This window comes from Sceloporus undulatus, chromosome 1 (assembly GCF_019175285.1).
Source record: "Sceloporus undulatus isolate JIND9_A2432 ecotype Alabama chromosome 1, SceUnd_v1.1, whole genome shotgun sequence".
NCBI lineage: Eukaryota > Metazoa > Chordata > Lepidosauria > Squamata > Phrynosomatidae > Sceloporus > Sceloporus undulatus.
The window spans coordinates 27,497,393-27,515,309 of NC_056522.1; the positions used below are offsets into that span (position 1 = coordinate 27,497,393).

General features: G+C 39.6%; 1 protein-coding gene across 1 annotated transcript in view; it reads right to left on the reverse strand.

Moving 5' to 3' along the window:
• Nucleotides 1-17,917, reverse strand: part of PRKCE (protein kinase C epsilon) — a 454,557-nt gene that overhangs the window by 378,708 nt on the left and 57,932 nt on the right. The window lies entirely within an intron of this gene.

Below are 17,917 nucleotides of genomic sequence, written 5' to 3' on the forward strand. Positions count from 1 at the left end.
AGGAGGAGGAGGAGGAGGAGGAGGAGGAGGAGGAAGAAGAAGAAGAAGAAGAAGAAGAAGAAGAAGAAGAAGAAGAAGAAGATTGCACAGCAGCTGAGCCAAGAAAGAAACTGAAACCAAATTGTTCTGAAAATGGGAGGGATTCCTACAAGTAAAACTGCACTGGAAGGTTATGGAAGTGCATGCAAGCCTTTCCTCCCAGAGAAGGAACTCCAGAGAATCCCTCAAGGCAGGCAGCAATAACTTGTGATTCATGGGCTGTTTAATCATCTAACAGATTAGAAACAAGGGCACTGTCTCCTGACAGAGGAACCCTTGAGTGCAGCACACTTAATCACAAAGAATAAAAGAAAGGAGGAAAGAAAGAAAGAAAAGGCAGATCTGAAGGTTACACTGCAGACTAGTAGGAGGGATACTGCAGGCAGCTGAGAAAAATCTCAAGGCAGAGAGATGAGACTCATGGCTGCTCAAAATGAGAAAGGGTTTCAAACAGAGCTCCATTTCCTTTGAACAGAAATAATACTCCATTTCACAGTGCAGATTATATACTGTGGTCTTTAAAATTACCTTGAAAAATAGTGACATTCATTCTCTAGCTGATAGCTCCTTGAGTTCTGCTGTGAATTATGTGTTATACTTAGATCTCAAAAAATGTAGCAAGGAAATAGAAGGGGTGTGGTGCATGTGTGAATGAATGGGTGATGTGTTTGTGAGAAAAAATAAATATGCTTTTCTCTTAATGTCTTCACCAAACTCTTTTATTCTCTTTCTTCTCCCCCAATATTCTTCAGACAGAAAGGAGGGGGGGAACAATGTGGAACAGTATTGATCTTGAAAAAGAGACAAGAATGTATCAGTGGTTTGTATTAAATAATTACTATGAAAATAATAGCAAAAAGCAAGGTAAACTTGATGCAATTAACCCACATCATCTCCCAAACAGGATTTCTTCAGAGATATTTCCCTTCACAACCAGACCTGCAAATGAAATTTATGTTTACTTTCCAATGGCCAATCACAAAGCCACATCTGACAAACGGATATGTTTTATCCCTTGATCATGCAACTGTAATATAAAAGTGCTAAACATATAGTCTAGCATGATGCAGGGACATTGCTGCATAGTTCTGTTCTCATCCACCACTGGCTCTGGTTCATCCACCACCAGGTAACTACCTACATATTCCTTCCAAGAAATGTGGCCCTTGGGCAAAAATAAAAGTTTTTTTTTTCCACTTCCTGGATGTCCAGCATCTAAAGAGGGCCATCAAAATAAGTCCACACCAATGAACGCCTGAGGCTGTCGAGTTACTTGGCCATATATCCAATGGCCACTACTAATAGATTAAGTAAATTTGAGAGTGATAAAGAAGGGGGGGAGGAAGGATGGCCTACCATGTGGTTGTCTGGAAAATGACTATTACAGTACTTGCCTAGGAGAAGTGACAAATATTTCTGATTTTAATACCTTAAGGAAAGATTACCTTAAGAACAGCAAGTTAGTATCTGAACCAATCCAAGGAATCAAAACTCATTTAGAGCTAGAATATGTTTGACTGTAATCAGCAGCAATTAACTATTTTCCCCCATTGGAGATGTACACCAGACTGCTACGGATATTCAAATACGCAGTTTTGCACTCCTAGAAATGCCATCCATTCCATTTTTCAGTACAGCAGAAGTCGCAACCCAACATGAAAGCACTAATGTTTCCCTTTGGTTGTGAAAAAAAGATCTTTTGTGACTAACAAGATTCGGGGTCAGCTAGGATTCAACATGTACAGTACTACCCAGATCTGCTAAAAATCTTTGCAGTTTAGGAATTACTCTGTGTGAAACTGTCAGGTTTTGTGCCAAAAACAGCATCTTCTGTGTAGAGAATAATATTAGAGTCAGAAATATTGTTTTCTGTGCAGAAAATTATTTTCTTGCACATAAAATGCTGCTTTCTGCTATAAAAAACGTGCAATTTTTGCACAGAATAACTCTCCAACTATAACATCTACTGTGCATGAAACAACATATTCTATATAGAAAATATGGTGGGCCCTTGAAATTAATTGGGACTTGGTTCCATGATTCTCTGTGGATACCAAAATCTGTGGGTGCTCAAGCCCACATATATAGTAGTGTAATAAAATGGTGTCCCTTGTATAAAATGGCAAAAGCAAAGTTTGCTTTTTTGGATAAATATTGGGACAGGGAGATTTTCAAGCCAGGGATGGCAGAATTCATGGAGGCAGAATCCATGGATAAGGCGGACCAGTTGTAATATTTCTGTCTAGAAAGTACTTCCTGCACTGAAAATGCTGATATCTGTGCAAGAATCCCTTGCCAAATTTTGCACAGTATAAGTCCCAAACTCTAAATAAGTTCCATAGCAGAAAGAAAAATGTTAAAATTATATTAAATTAAATTTTTAGAGTTGGTCATAGAACTGATCTGTGTCTAGAGTACAGGCATCTCATACTTTTTGTTCGATTACTTTTTTTATCTTTTCTTTCAACGATACTAAATTATTACCAGAACCCATTTATTTGATGCATAGTCCATTTTTTTGACAAATATAACCACAAATAAGTATGAATACCTCTACAATGCTATAAGCACACAACACCACCATGAATGACTTTTAAAGTATACAGTACACAGACTGAATGAAAAGATTTGAATGACACTTCTGAGACCACTCACGGCTTTGTTTTTCAACATAGCACCGTCTTTTCATTCAGTCTGTGTATTGCATACTGTAGAAATCATTTCTGGTGTCACTGTGTACTGATAATACAGCACCATACAGGTATTCATACTTATATTTGTGCTTCTATAGTTCATAGAATCATAGAGTTGGAAGAGACCGCATGGGCCATCCAGTCCAACCCCCTGCCATGCAGGAAATCCAAATCAAAGCATCCCCGACAGATGGCCATCCAGCCTCTGCTTAACGACCTCCAAGGAAGGAGACTCCACAACACTCCAAGGGAGTGTGTTCCACTGTTGAACAGCCTTTACTGTCAGAAGGTTCTTCCTAATGTTGAGATGGAATCCCTTTTCCTGTAGCTGGCATCCATTGTTCCGGGTCCTGTTCTCTGGATCAGCAGAAAACAAGCTTGCTCCCTCCTCAATATGATATCCTTTCAAATATTTAAAAAGGGCTATCATATCACCTCTTAACCTTCTCTTCTCCAGGCTAAACATCCCCAGATCCCTGAGTCGTTCCTCATAGGGCATGGTTTCCAGACCCTTCACCATTTTAATCGCCCTCCTTTGGACACGGTCCAGTTTCTCAATATCCTTCTTAAATTATGGTGCCCAGAACTGGACACAGTATTTCCAGATGAGGCCTGACCAAAACAGAATAGAGTGGCACTATTACTTCTCTTGGTCTAGACACTATACTTTTATTGATGCAACCTAAAATCGTATTGGCCTTGTTAGCTGCTGCATCGCACTGTTGACTCATGTTCAATTTGTGGTCTACTTGGACTCCCAGATCCCTTTCACGTGTAGTTTGATTCAGCCAGGTGTCCCCCATCCTATATCTGTGCATTTCATTTTTCCGCCCTAAGTGCAGTACCTTACATTTCTCTGTGTTGAAATTCATTTTGTTAGCTTTGGCCCAGCTTTCTAATCTATTAAGGTCATTCTGAAATTTGATCCTGTCCTCAGGGGTATTAGCTACTCCTCCTAATTTGGTGCCATCTGCAAATTTGATAAGTATGCCCCCAATTCTGTCATCCAAGTCATTGATAAAGATGTTGAATAGCACTGGCCTCAGGACAGAGCCCTGTGGGACCCCACTGGTCACTTCTCTCCAGGCTGAAAAAGAGCCATTGTTGAGCACCCTTTGGGTTCGGCCGGTCAACCAGTTACAAATCCATGTAACAGTTACCTTGTCCAGTCCACCTTTTACAAGCTTGTTTGCAAGAATGTCATGGGAAACCTTGTCAAAGGCCTTACTGAAAGCTAGATATACTATATCCACAGCATTCCCTTCATCCACCAAGCTGGTAATTTTATCAAAGAAAGAGATTAGATTTGTCTGGCATGACTTGTTTCTCTGAAACCCATGTTGACTTTTTTGATTATGACATTACCTTCTAGATGTTCACAAACCCTCTGTTTAATGATCTGCTCTAGAATCTTTCCTGGTATTGATGTCAGACTAACTGGACGATAATTGTTGGGATCCTCTTTTTTCCCCTTTTTGAAGATGGGAGCAACGTTTGCCCTCCTCCAGTCTGCTGGGATTTCTCCTGTTTTCCAGGACTTTTCAAATATGATTGCCAATGGCTGTGATATTACATTTGCCAGTTCTTTTAATACCCTTGGATATAGTTCATCTGGTCCTGGAGACATAGGCGGGGTACAAACCGCCGCTTTGCGGCGCTTCCCCGCCGCCGCCATTTGCTCCGCGCGGGAGTCGCAGCATCCAAACCGCACGGCTCCCGCGCGGAACAAAAAAGAAGCTCCATTTCGGAGCTTCTTTCTGCGGTGCACGGATGACGTAGCGAAGCGCCAAGGGCGCATTCGCTACGTCATTAGCGCCGCGACACGTCTGGACGCTATGCATCCAGTACGTAAAGATGGCGCCGGCCATGTAGAAGGGCCGGCGCCATCTTGTACGTATTGTATACGTACTAGGGTTAGGGGGGTGCGGAAGCACCGCCCCTTCCTAACCCTAGTACGTATACAATACGTACTAAATGGCAGTGTGTATCCCGGCATAAATTCATTTAGATTAACAAGGTATTCCTCTACTATCTCTTTACTTATTCTGTACTGAAATTCCCGTAATCTGTCCTCTGTTCCATTATCCTCAGTTGACCCCCAGTATCCGCAGATTCTGCATCTGCAAATTCAACCATTCAAAGCTTGAAAATATTTTTTTAAATAAAAAAACTCTTTATTTTGCCATTAATATAGAGAACAGCATTTCAGTACCCCACTGTATATACGGTAATGGGACTTGAGCATCCATGAATTTTGGTATCTATGGGGAGTCCTGGAACCAAACCTCAGTGGTTACCAAGTGCCCACTGTACAGAACATGTAATATAATGCAATATACAGTAATAGAGGTTGTGCATTTCAACATTTTCCACTTTTTAAAGTGCTCTGGTCTCTAATCTGTCGAATAAACAGGGGACTACTTCGCTGATCTGGCTGAATCTACCCTCAACTTACTTTCCTTTATCTTTTCCTTGCCTTATCCAAAATGCTTCCTGGTCCAACACAATCATACTTAACATATATTATGTCATGGGGACACAAGTATACACCAGACTTTCTCCAGTTCTGGACATCGTAGTTTAATAAGGATATCAACAAGCTGGAACATGCTCACCGGAAGGGAACTAAGTTGGTCTAGAGTTGGAAAACAAAACCCTATGATGTGCAACTGAGAGAGCTGGGTATGTGTCTCCTGGAGAGGAAACAACTAAGAGGTGAAATGAGAATAGTTGAGTGGCTGTCATGCAGAGGGTGGAGCAAGCTTGTTTTCTTCTACTCCAGAGCATAGGACATAAATTCAAAATCCAGGAATAGTGTTCAACCAAACATTCAGGACTTCCTGACTGTAAAATCTGTTTGAGAGTGGAACACACAACTTCAGAAGATCGGGGTTCTCCTCATTTGGTGTTTTTTTAAACATAAATTGAGTGGCCATTTATGAAGGATGCTTTAGCTGTAAATTAGGTTGTGGATCAATAAGGTTTTGCACTTGGCATGCCTTCCAACAGTGATTCTGTGATCATTCAATTTGCAAAAGCCTCTGTTTCTACTTGCAAACATTTAATGAACCTGGTTTGACTCTCTCTTCTCACTTTCTTGCCTATCCAACCGGTCACTTTGGTTATCATTGCTTCCTTTTCCCCTAGAGACAACAAATTACATGATCTTAACAGGAATTGGCAAACTTTCAGATTCTCAGCAGCATCTCCCTGTCACCAACTGCTGACCACAGCTCCATATGGTGAAGTACATAACAGATTTCTCTCAACAAAGAAACTTTCAGATCTGGACTAACTTCACCCACTCACACTTCACTGGATCCTTCTGGGTAAGAAGGGAAATATGGAGCTTTTTTTTTTAACGCCAGCTAGGTTTTGGTTGAGCAACATGGTCTAGCTGAGCTTTGGTATGACTTCTGGTTTCTACTCTTGCTCTTCAATCCTGATTCTGCTCTTGTTCTTTGTCCTGTCTTCTGGTCTGTGTTTCAATCCTGAGTATTCTTTGCTTTTGAGGCTGCTGGTTACTGACTCATTCCAGATTACTCCCTATGGCCTGGCTCTGACAATGTCAACAACCCTTCCTGTTCCTATCTGCTTGCCAAAATAAGACATGAATAAGTAGTGAAGCGATTCCCACTTTGTGGGCCAGAGAAGGTTATCGTGCTGTGAGACTAGGGATGCAATCTTTGCAAATTTCATTTGCAAAGGAAGCAAAGAGAAATTTTAGCAATTTTATTTCCATCTGCAAGAAAGTATTTGAAAACTGCAGTTTTCAAAGAGTATTTGCAGAAATGTTATTTTCTATACAGAAAATGCTGTGCAAAAAACACACATACAAAATTTGGGCAGAATATGTCCTGAACTGCACAGATACCCATCAGTCCAGGATTCTCTTTGTTAGGGTTTCCTGACATTCAAGAAACACCTTATTTTTACCATTTTTCCAAATATCTATTTTTGAATGTTCTTTCCATCCCTACATGAGACAAACTGAAATATGTTTTGGAAAACTAAACTGCACCCAGTTTAGATGCATCCACCGCTCTGTGCCTCTTGGGAACAAGAATCTTGTACAATATTCATTCAGGCCTCCCTCTCTGCCCCAATTACATGTATTCAATGGCTGCATGACAAGGAATAAAATTATGCTGCACTCTTAAATGAGAAAGACTTGTGAAGCCAAGGATAAAAACAACATTTGCTAAGTTACTTTTTAAAAAACAATTAAATGCAGTTACTTTTTAAAAGCAATTAAGTGCAGTTATGTGAGAGCCAGCATGGCTAATGGTTTGTTTGAGTGTTGGACTACAACATTAGAGACCAAGGTTCGATTCTCTGCTCCACCGTGAAACCCACTGAGTGACCTTGGTAAGTCACACACTCTCAGACTCAGGTGAAAGCAATGACAAACCTCCTCTGAACAAATTTTGTTCAGATTTGTTCAGGGGGGAATTGTATATATTGTATTTTTTTAAAGGTTGTATGCCGCTTTGATTGTGGTAACAAAAAGCGGGTAATAAATTAAAGTTTTATTTTTTATTTTATAATAGATTCGCCATGGGATCTATATAAGTTAGAAACAACTCAAAGGCACACAACAACAACAACAACAACAACAACAACAAATGCAGTTATAATTCTAAAACCTTGTAATTGCCATTATACTTTCAGTTGTAAAAAAAGGCAATAATTACTTTCCCCTTTATCAAAAATAACTAAAACAGGTATTTTAGCTCCTTTTTTTAAAAAAAATCTAAATGCTGCTAACATGTGGTAAAAAGTGTGCTCTCCACCTGTCCACCTCATTATTGCCTCAGGACACACAACAGAACGCAAGACACAGCATGAGCAAATACTTGAACCATGAGATGCCCCTTCCCTACCACACAATGAGACCACATGCTGTAACTATTAACGTAACTAAAAGTTATAGTTACACTACAAAATGAATTAGTATTCTTTATTTAGTTACACTCAAAATATAATCTAATGTACAATATACTATAATTGTAATGTAGGGAGATTCAAGTAACTATGTAGTTATTTGCTACCAGTTAGCGCTAAGCTCCAAGCATACTGGAAGCAACGACTACTGTACTGTGAAAAGACCTTCTCATCTATGAGCCTTCATTGACTGCATAGGCAGGAAGATGAGAAGCAATATTAATTAGATTATCGTGCAAAGAAAATTACCACCTTATTATGAGAGCCGATTAAGAATATTTCCACAACTGTTTAAGTCAGTCTCACATTTTAATCAAGAACTCTGCCACATGTATCAGAAGGCTAGCAAACCCATAGCTATGTGCCATACCAAATTGACTTTATATATAATTTGCTGTCTGAAGATTTGTTCAGAGGGGGTTTGCAATGTCTTCCAATTACCATTGTGAGGCATTGAGGGTAATCTACTGCAAAGCTCCTCAAATCCAGCTGCACAGCAGCACTAAGGCAAACTCTGGGTGCATCTACACTGTAGAAATAATGCAGTTTGACACCACTGTAACTAGCATAGCTCCATCCTACAGAATGCTGGCATTTGTAGCTTTGTTAGGCACCAGCACTCTTTGCCAAAGAAGGCTATAAACTTTGGCAGGTGGATGCGACAGTCAGAGGTGCCTGTTATCAGCTTCGGCTGATACGCCAGTTGCGACCCTACCTGGGCCGGGGGGACCTTGAAACAGTGGTACATGCACTGGTAACCTCTCGACTCGATTTCTGTAATGCGCTCTACATGGGGCAACCCTTGTACCAAACTCGGAAGCTACAGTTGGTTCAGAATATGGCAGCAAGGCTGGTCACTGGTAGTTCCAGGGCCAGCCACATAACACCTATATTGAAAGATCTGCATTGGCTGCCAATTCGCTTCCGGGCGCAATACAAGGTGTTGGTTGTCACCTATAAAGCCCTAAATGGCTTGGGCCCAGAGTACTTGGAGGACCGCCTCTCCCCATATAATCCGCCCCGCACTCTCAGGTCAGGTGGGAGACAACTTTTGAGAGTTCCCAATGTGAGATATGCGGTGTCTGCGCATAGGGCTTTCTCTGTTTCGGCCCCGCAGACTTGGAACTCTCTCCCTGACGAGCTCCGCTCGGCCCTCTCCCTGGAGTCTTTTAGGAAAAACCTCAAGACTTACCTCTTTCGCCAAGCTTTCCCCCACGTGTCTTAATGCCATCCTTCTCCTTGTGTATTGTGTGTATTGTAATGGTTGGAACTGCTTCCACTGTGTTTTTACTGGTTTTTAATTATTAGGATTGAATGATGGATTTTATAATCTTGTATTGTATTGTGCAATTTTGTATTTTTATTATTCTGTAAACCGGCGTGATCGAAGGAATGGCGGTATATAAATAAAATTTCATTCATTCATTCATTCATAAAACTATAAACTTTATAAAACTACAAATCTCAGTATTTCATAGGATGGAGCTACAGCACTTAAAGTGTAGATGTATCCCCTGAAGATACAAAAGCAAGCCCCATTTGGTGACACTTCTCTCAATTTACACCACTTCTACAGGACTAAAAAAGACTTGGGGATGTTAATTCTTTAGAACACAATTCCCAAAATCCCCATGCTCACCAAATAATTATGGGAATTGTATCCCCTCAACAATTAATACAAGTTATTGGGTACATTTTTGAAAATAAATGTTCCTTTAAACTCTTCCAAGAAATGCTGAACATTTTCTTCACTCCTGAATTTGTTCCATAATGTTTCTCTTTAGGTAGTTCTTTTCTCTTCCTTCATACATAGATGCAAGCGGAAAGTTGATCATTGCTAGTATTTCTGTCAAGGTAGTCACTTCCAAACCAAGAGTTTGGTTTGATGCTGTGCTCTAGAGTCCAGTGTAAAAAAATTGAGTGCTGATTTTCCATTTGTTATACTGTCCCAATTATAATTAAACTTAATACAGTATTAACAACAGTTAATATTAATAACTGAAATAAAATGTTCAGCTATCACTTAAAAATGTTTTAACCACATGATAAAAAAAATAGGATCACCTGGAAACACTTCATGGTTCTGAGATGTACTCCTAAAATGTCTTAAAGTGGAAGGATTACTCCAGATATTCCAAGACTGCAAATCTCACCAGCCCCAACGTTGGTGAAAGTGAAGGAGAACGGGACCAACTGCATCTGGAGACCCACACGTGCAAGTATTTTCAACAGGGAATCACAATTATCTGCTATTCTTTGACAAATGTCCACTTATTAACAAACCAGGTGTTGTCGTTGTGTAATCTGAAATGATGACCAGAGTTGGGCTGAGGTGGTTGCAATATGTGGAAGAACATAAACAAACAAACAAACAAACAAACAAATGACTCTTTTATTTTTATCCCACTTTTCTGTGATGAGACAATCAAAGAGGCTCATAACACATTAAAATATCCACATTCAATATTACGTCTCAAATTCCCCCCCTTAAAATAGGATTAAGCATGATACAATTAAAATTGAAGATTAAAATATGGCAATAAAAATATAATGAGGACAGAGTGGTGGGCTAATATATGAACTGAAAACCAAAGTAAAAGAACACAGATGTACTATTGACCCTATACAGCCCGTGACATAAGTTATCACCAAAAAAGTTTATTGAACCAGCACCAGAAAAGCTACTTTTTTGAACTATAGCTTCAAGGACCCATAGTCCCCAAAAGGGACATTTTCCAAACTCACACACTGGTGCATCTTGTGCCTTAAACAACTTAACCACAGCCTGTACCGTGCCCACAGCACAATATTAAAAGACAGCTAAATATGGCATTGCTTACCAAGCAAGTTACTAAGGCTCCAAGGGGAGCATAACCATTTTGTTCTACTGGCAAATCCCAAGCCTGGCATTTGTCCCAATTTTACAGGATGCCATGTACCAGGGCCAAGATTTTAATTATAAATAATCATAAAGCAATTATTAAGAGAAGATGACTGTAGTCACCTGCACAAGTTTCTTGCTGGGCCTGACAATCAACAGTGCTGTTCCTATCTTTCTCATAAGGGTGCATCAGCAGTTTGAAATCTTTACAGGTTAATTACTCTTCTTAACTGTGATTTCTGAACCACAAACCACAAGGGATGGAGGTTGCCATTAAAAGCAAATGTCCTTTCTCTTTTCTTTTCAGCAATTCTTCACCCACATAGTCTGGAGGTCTGAAAAGCACTACAAGCTCAGACTGAAAAGATACCCCTGAACAAGAATATGGCAAAGGGATCTTCTGGCACCTTTTAGACTAAGTGAGCAAAAGATGTAGCATTTTGCATACTGATATTCCAAACTAATCCTGTTTCTGAATTCTTCCTCCTGAACAAGAGTGTTTGTCCTGGCAGCTGGGGAGACACTGCAAAAAAGGCCCTCATGATATTATATACATGTAAAATTTGGGTGTTCCACGTTACTACAGTATTTTGGACCATCACTTATCAAATCCACCAATAAACATGGTTGGTGGCTATGCCAGCTGGGAAATTCTAGGAACTGTAACTTCCAACCACTAACTTTTCCAGTCATGCTCAGACAATAGGATTTCTCAATACTTGTGGTCATCACTTCTAGGTGAAGGCTGCAAGAACAATTAATTAAATAAGCTCAGCCCTAACGCTTGAAAAGGTTACATTGTTTGGACTACAACTCCCAGAATGTCCCAGCTAGCATGACCACTGGAAGATGCTAAGAGCTGTAGTTAAAATAATTACCATTCCAAATTCTTTCTACATTTTTGCTTTTCCACATTCTTTCTACGGACCATCTTGATTTTAACTGTGAATTGCATGCCTGTAAAGAGGTCCTTTTTATTTTACTCTTATTCCTTGCATAGCATTGGGTGAATTTTCAAAGTATTATATTGAAGCCTGGTCTCAAAGGGGCAGTGTGAATGTACTTTTTCATTTGGAGGGGCAATGACAACAGCCACATCCCTGTTTTCAGGTTTTCCTTTCTGCTCTGAACTTAGCAGCAATCCTTCTCAGTAGATGGAGAAATAATGGATTTTTCCCACAATATTGTATTCTATTGAGATATAATGCAAAGTATTTTGGGGTGATTTGGTCTTGCACAGTCATTTAAAACTCTTTACCTTTATGATTTAGGTTTTGATCTCCTATTACTCATTTAAGCCATTCTACCTTGAAGAAATAGATATTTTCCTAGTGGCTAAGCACAGAAAGAGAGACAGAACCAGTGTTGTGGTTTCACTGTTTCCAGGATTCCATGAAACCAGGGTTAAGATTCCTGTTTAGTCATAGAAACCCATTTGGTGACCCTGGGCAAGTCACATTCTCTCAGCCTCAGAAGAAGGCAATGGCAAACCTCCTCTGCAGAATCTAATAATCCAGCCAATACTTCTACACAAACTTATCTGGGTGTAAAATTCCACTGGACACTATGGAGCTTACTTCTAAGTAGGCATATAAAGGATTGCACTGTTCGCCTGCCTTAAGTAAAAAAAATGTATTTTTAAAGAAATTTAAATTTCTTTTTTGTCCTTCCTGGCAGCAAATAAAGGGGATGCTATTGCTCTTAGTAATTTACTTCCAAAAAGTATAATAAAGAGAAAAATCCATCTCTATGGAATTTTATGTAATAAATAATGTGTTTCAACCTATAAAATGCAGAGGGGATGGCAGATTTATGGGTAGCATTTTTTTCCAAAGGCTCATGAGGAAAGCATTAACATGTTTGGCTGTTTTGAATATGGTAAAAATTTGTCACCTCATATAGTTTCCATTTCTAATTTCCAGCACGAAGGAAAAATAAATTGTAAATGCTTAGATTAAGGCTCATATTCCTTAAAATCATGATTGATTGTTTTGAAGGAAAGGAAGGGATTACAAACCAAGTTTATTGTTATCATCTAATGCATTACAACAGTAACATGCCTAATATATTTGACACCCAGTATTGATCATTTGGAAAAAAAACTATCTTCAATATCCTTTTCCAGGTCTTATGAAGCTGCTGGCTGGGTGGGAAAGGGAGGAGACTTGCTTTCCCACCTGGCCAGCAGAGCCACCAGACCCAGAAGGAAGCCCCTTCTGACCAGTGCACCAAGTGACACCCCACTCTGAGGTGTGAGTGTGGCCCAGTGCGGTCTACACATCTCTAATGACTCCCCTTCATTACTATGTTAGCCATGCCTTTCACATCCCAGCAACAACAAAGTAAATGTTTCATCAGGTCCCCATAGCCTTTGTTGCACCATTACAAATAAGGTTGCCAAGACAGCAGAAATTCATGCCATGTAGGGCAATGAGAAAGTAGCAATTAAACAAGTTTGTCTTCTGTCTAAATAACAAATGAAAGTACTAATTTGTATTGATACTGATTTCAGTTCACTTAGCCATGTTTTGCTCTGCAAAATCAGCATGATGTCGGTACACATAAATTACATGATGCACACATTTCTGTCTTTATGGAGACCCCACATGGAATTTGGTGATGTCTTATTCAGTCTACATAAAAGGAAAAGCCTTCCAATCCTCAAATAAAGGGAAATTTTTATAATAAGAGATACCTGCAACCCTTGTAAAGGACAAGTCTTCTGGTCCTTAAACAACCAGCATCCATTATAATACGAGATACCTGGCAACTCTAGTTACAAGCCTTGTAATATTAGAAGACAAGAATCTAGAGTCAAATGGGAAAAGCCTTGGTTGTTACAGGTCACAGCTCAGAGGTAGCCAAAGATAAACTCCTACCTGGAAAAAAGAAAATGACTGAGAACACACAAGCCCTATTCCACATATAAAAGCCAGCCAGGATGTTCAGTCTTTCTTCAACATAGGCAATGGAACAGCATCCTTCATAGCAGGCTGGCTTACAAAGGTCCTGGCAGGCCACAGCACTTTACTCTCTCCTCCAACATTTTGTTGTCACCTCCCAAAAACTGGTGCCTGAGGCAAATGCTCCACTCTACATAATGGCAAGGCCAGATCTGGCTGAGTTACAGGACTAGGTGCCACTGAAAAAAATCAGAAGTAGCAAACAGGTGCCCTATAAGATAGAGGCCGGTTTCAGATAAGCTTCAGTCAAACTGCAATAAAATTTGGGGCCATACTCAAGAACAATTCTGGATCTAACTATTAAGTCACAGAATGTATCTTTGTTAATAGTGGTGACTGGTGAACACTTGAGAGTAAAGATTATTACAAAGGCTCACTCACAGGCTAAGACTGTTACTGCTAAAATCTATGCTCCAACCACAGTCAAGTGTATTTCTCAGCAAGCCATTTCTAACCTTCACTGAGTCTCCAGTCTCTGATGAACTTCAGAAACTGAAGTAACAGAAAAGGAGTCCTTTTGATCTCAGGATTTTGTGTAACTGCACACAATATCTGGGTTTTCTTCATACTCTGTTAGGAGGGACTAGATTTAGTCAGGGAGAACAAACTAAAAATGGTGAGCCACACTTTGTTAGCAATGAATGTTTCACAGATACTCAGTTTCCACTTCCGTATTAGTGGGATATTTAAAACAAACAAACAAACAAAAAACCACACATTCCTTATTGAATTAAAGTGATCATAACAATTCCCTTCTATATTAAGCTCTTAAATAATAGTCGTTTACCCAATTTGGCCATACTTTTTCATTGCAAACATGTTCTTACTAGACTAATATTAGTACAGATATATCTTAAATAGCAAAGCCTCTGAGAGAGAAGCTCCTTTTAACAAAGTATCTTCTGCTTCTCAGCTCCCCTTTCCTTCTTGTCTTTTATCGAACTGTTCTCATCAACATTGGGAAGATGGTGAAGGAGAGCTGGAGAAACACACACCTTCAGTGTGAGGTTATAGCTACATGTCTGCACTAAACAATGCAATAAACCTTCAGCTGGAAAATGGCAGGATTCTGCTCTAGCGGATCCTCCTGTAACAGTCTGCGCCTGCTTATAGCAGGGAAGGAAAACAGCAGCTACCTCCCTGAATCATTATTGAGCATGCATGAACAGCACAACAGAGAGAAAAGGGAGGAACATTCACCACTCGCAGCATGTTTATTTTTATTTTTAAAAAACAAACAAATACATCTTGGAAGTTTGTACCAAAAAGAAATCATCAAAAAGAGAGGAGGCTGGTGGGAAAGAAGAATTCATCCCCTGATACATTTAAGAGCAAGTTTTAAAGTGGTCTAAAGACGTAACACCCAGGAATCCATCATATTTATTAACTGAGGTACATCTGTGGTGTATATTCAGTTGGACACACTGGCAGGAAATAATGTAGCATGTAAATCATCAAGATGTAAGTGCCTAGTCATATTTATTTATTCTCTGCCTGGTTTCTGAACATTTACCAGATTTATAATGGAATCCATAAAAGCTTATAACATCATGCTATGGTATCCTAACATCCTGAGCCGGGATACTTTCCACCTCTCCTATTTTTTTAATGAGATCCAAGAAAGAATTATGCAACTCATATCAGAATCATAATAAATTATGCTTTTTTCCTCTTCTACCCCACCTCCCCCATCTCTCAGAGGCCTATAGTACATCAGCAGCAACCACAAGGGATTTTCTTACTCATTGTAACAGTTGATTTCATTCACAATGTCCTGGGAAATTATGAGCTCATTGGTTCCTGGATGCCAACAGGCCACTGTCCCAAGAAAAACGGTCCTCCTCAATTAGCACTACCAACCTATAAACATTCCAAATTCCAGAGACATGCCAATATTCTGCAAGCACAAAGCCAAAGGGAATAAACTGGTGTCCTCCCTTGTTCCTCAGTCACATAAATGAGATTTAACCACAAGTCATCATGTGAGATTAAAAAAACCAAACCAGATTTAATAAACTTAAGTATATTTTGACAATAAAATGTGCTATTCATTTCAAGTATCCAGAGTTTTTTAAAATAACAATTAGACTACAAATAGAATTTAACTGCCAATACATGTGGCTTGGGTAATTGTCTCAAGACTGCACGCTGGAGCGGCAATCCTATGATCACTTTCATAAAAGTAAGGTCCATTAAACTCAGTGACACCTATGTCTGAGTAACCCTGTATTAATGTTAACACAAATCTAAAAGCATGTTATTACTACAAAGCAATAGCACTTAACAGCTGTAAAGAACAACCTGTACAACCTAAATGTGTAGAGCATGTCCTAATTTAATTACAATAACAAGTCCTCAAATTTTCTGGCCTAACTCTTAGTGTAAATGTGATCTTTTTTCTGGAACAACTTCCCACAGGGATCAGCTATCAGTGGGAGGAGGGAATGAAGGCATGGCCCCAAATAAGAATTCTGCCCTCCCCCCACTTAAATTTTCCTTCAGTCTCCAAATTTCTAACATTGGGAAGATAAAATCAGTCACACCTATAACTTTCTTCTTTGCTGTCTTCAGATTCCCATGGTAGTTTTGCCTCTTTTCTTTGGATGCCTAAAATGCATTTCTACTAGCCATTTCTGGGGTCAGAATATGTATTGAGGGGGCAACACCTTCATTCTCGCTCCCAGATAGCTGCACCCTTGCCTGCCAATCATCTATTTGCATCTACTTAGTTCAACCTCTCTGCACGTTGTTAACAGAGGACAAAAATAAGTATGTTAATTCCAAATCAGAAATAAAACACTCCATTAAAGACATCTTATATGCCAGAGAAAAAGACTGTGTGTTCCCAGAGGAGTTGGAGTTTTGAATCTGAATTAATTGGATCACTAGGTAGTTCTGGTGGATTTAATCCAGATTCTAGGATCATTAATTATCTGTCCATGTAGAAATGCTTCTGTCGACTCCTGAAAACAGCCTCCATGCCACTTCCTTAAACCTTCCAAGGCACAATATATTAGTTAAGTCAGAACAAGATGTGAACCCCAGAACACAGGAACACAGAGTCACAAGAGTATTGTGAATCAAAAAGAATATTTACAAGAGTATTTACTCTTGTCCTAAGCTTCTTGACTTTCTGTCTATAGAATCAAGGCAAATTAAAAAGAGCTTTTTTTCCAGTCCTTGCAGTTGCTCAACCTGAAATCTCAGCCTTGTTGACCTTAAATGAATAGAACTTGCTTCCAATAAATGTGCTTAGGACAGGGTGAACAAAATAAATGTGCACAGGTTGGAATATGCCCATTGCTACCAAGGCAAAAAGGACAAGGTGGTGCCCTCCACTGTTTTATATAATGTAGCTGTCCAGAATGGCAGCTAAATCTTATTTGGTGGTGGTGGTGGTTTGCCATCAAGTCAACTTCAACCTATGGTGATACTATTAATGAAAGACCTCCAGGATCCCTGGTCACCAACTGCCCAGTTCAGGTCTTGCAAATTCAGGGCTGCGGCTTCCTTGATTGAATTAATCCATCTGTAATGCTATCTTTCTCTTTTCCTACTGCGTTCCACTTAATTGCTGACAATGGGACATTGTCCGCTGCCCTACAACTGTGAGCACCAGGCAACATAAGGTGTGGGGGGAAGGAAACCTATACATGCAGTTCTGTCACCACTACTCAGCATATACTAAAGCACACATGACGCTCACCCAAATGGCCTGACATCCTCTGTTTACAGAAGCCCCACCAACTGTATGAGCAGAGAGCTGCTACAAGGGTCATGCACAAAAAAAGCTTAATGAGAAAATGAATGAATGAATTAATGAATGAGTCTTATGTCAATATGACAGATCAAGCCCTGATTCAAGCTTTTACCTTGAGCATGGCCCCTTTCAGTGTCCCTATACATAATCTGCAGTGGACTTCATGCAAAATTATCTGCTGCACTTTTGACTCACAGGATGAAGTTTTTGCATGGCCCTTTAGGGGCTTAAATAATCAGCCCAAACCATTACATAATGCATCCTGACTGAAATCTCCATCAAGCAATCCTGCATTTTGCACAGCTGCAAACGGATACATTGTCATGATGAAGCTTATGCTGAGGAGCAAAGGAATTCCTGTTCAGTTAAGGTCATGCGTCAGAAATACCCTTTTCTGTACATCAGGCATTTGAAGGATAACACCTCACTTCCTGCTTGGATCAACAGACATAGTACTTCCACCCAACGCCAAAATAAAAGAGTAAAAGTTTTAAATAGCTTTTTGCATCACAACATTAAAAGCCTCTAAAATTACACTAAGGTTATACTAGTCTTTTATTATTTTATTTACAAAACAAATTCAATAAATGATGTGCACACTGATATTGCAGAAGACAATAAAAAATTGTTCCCAGCA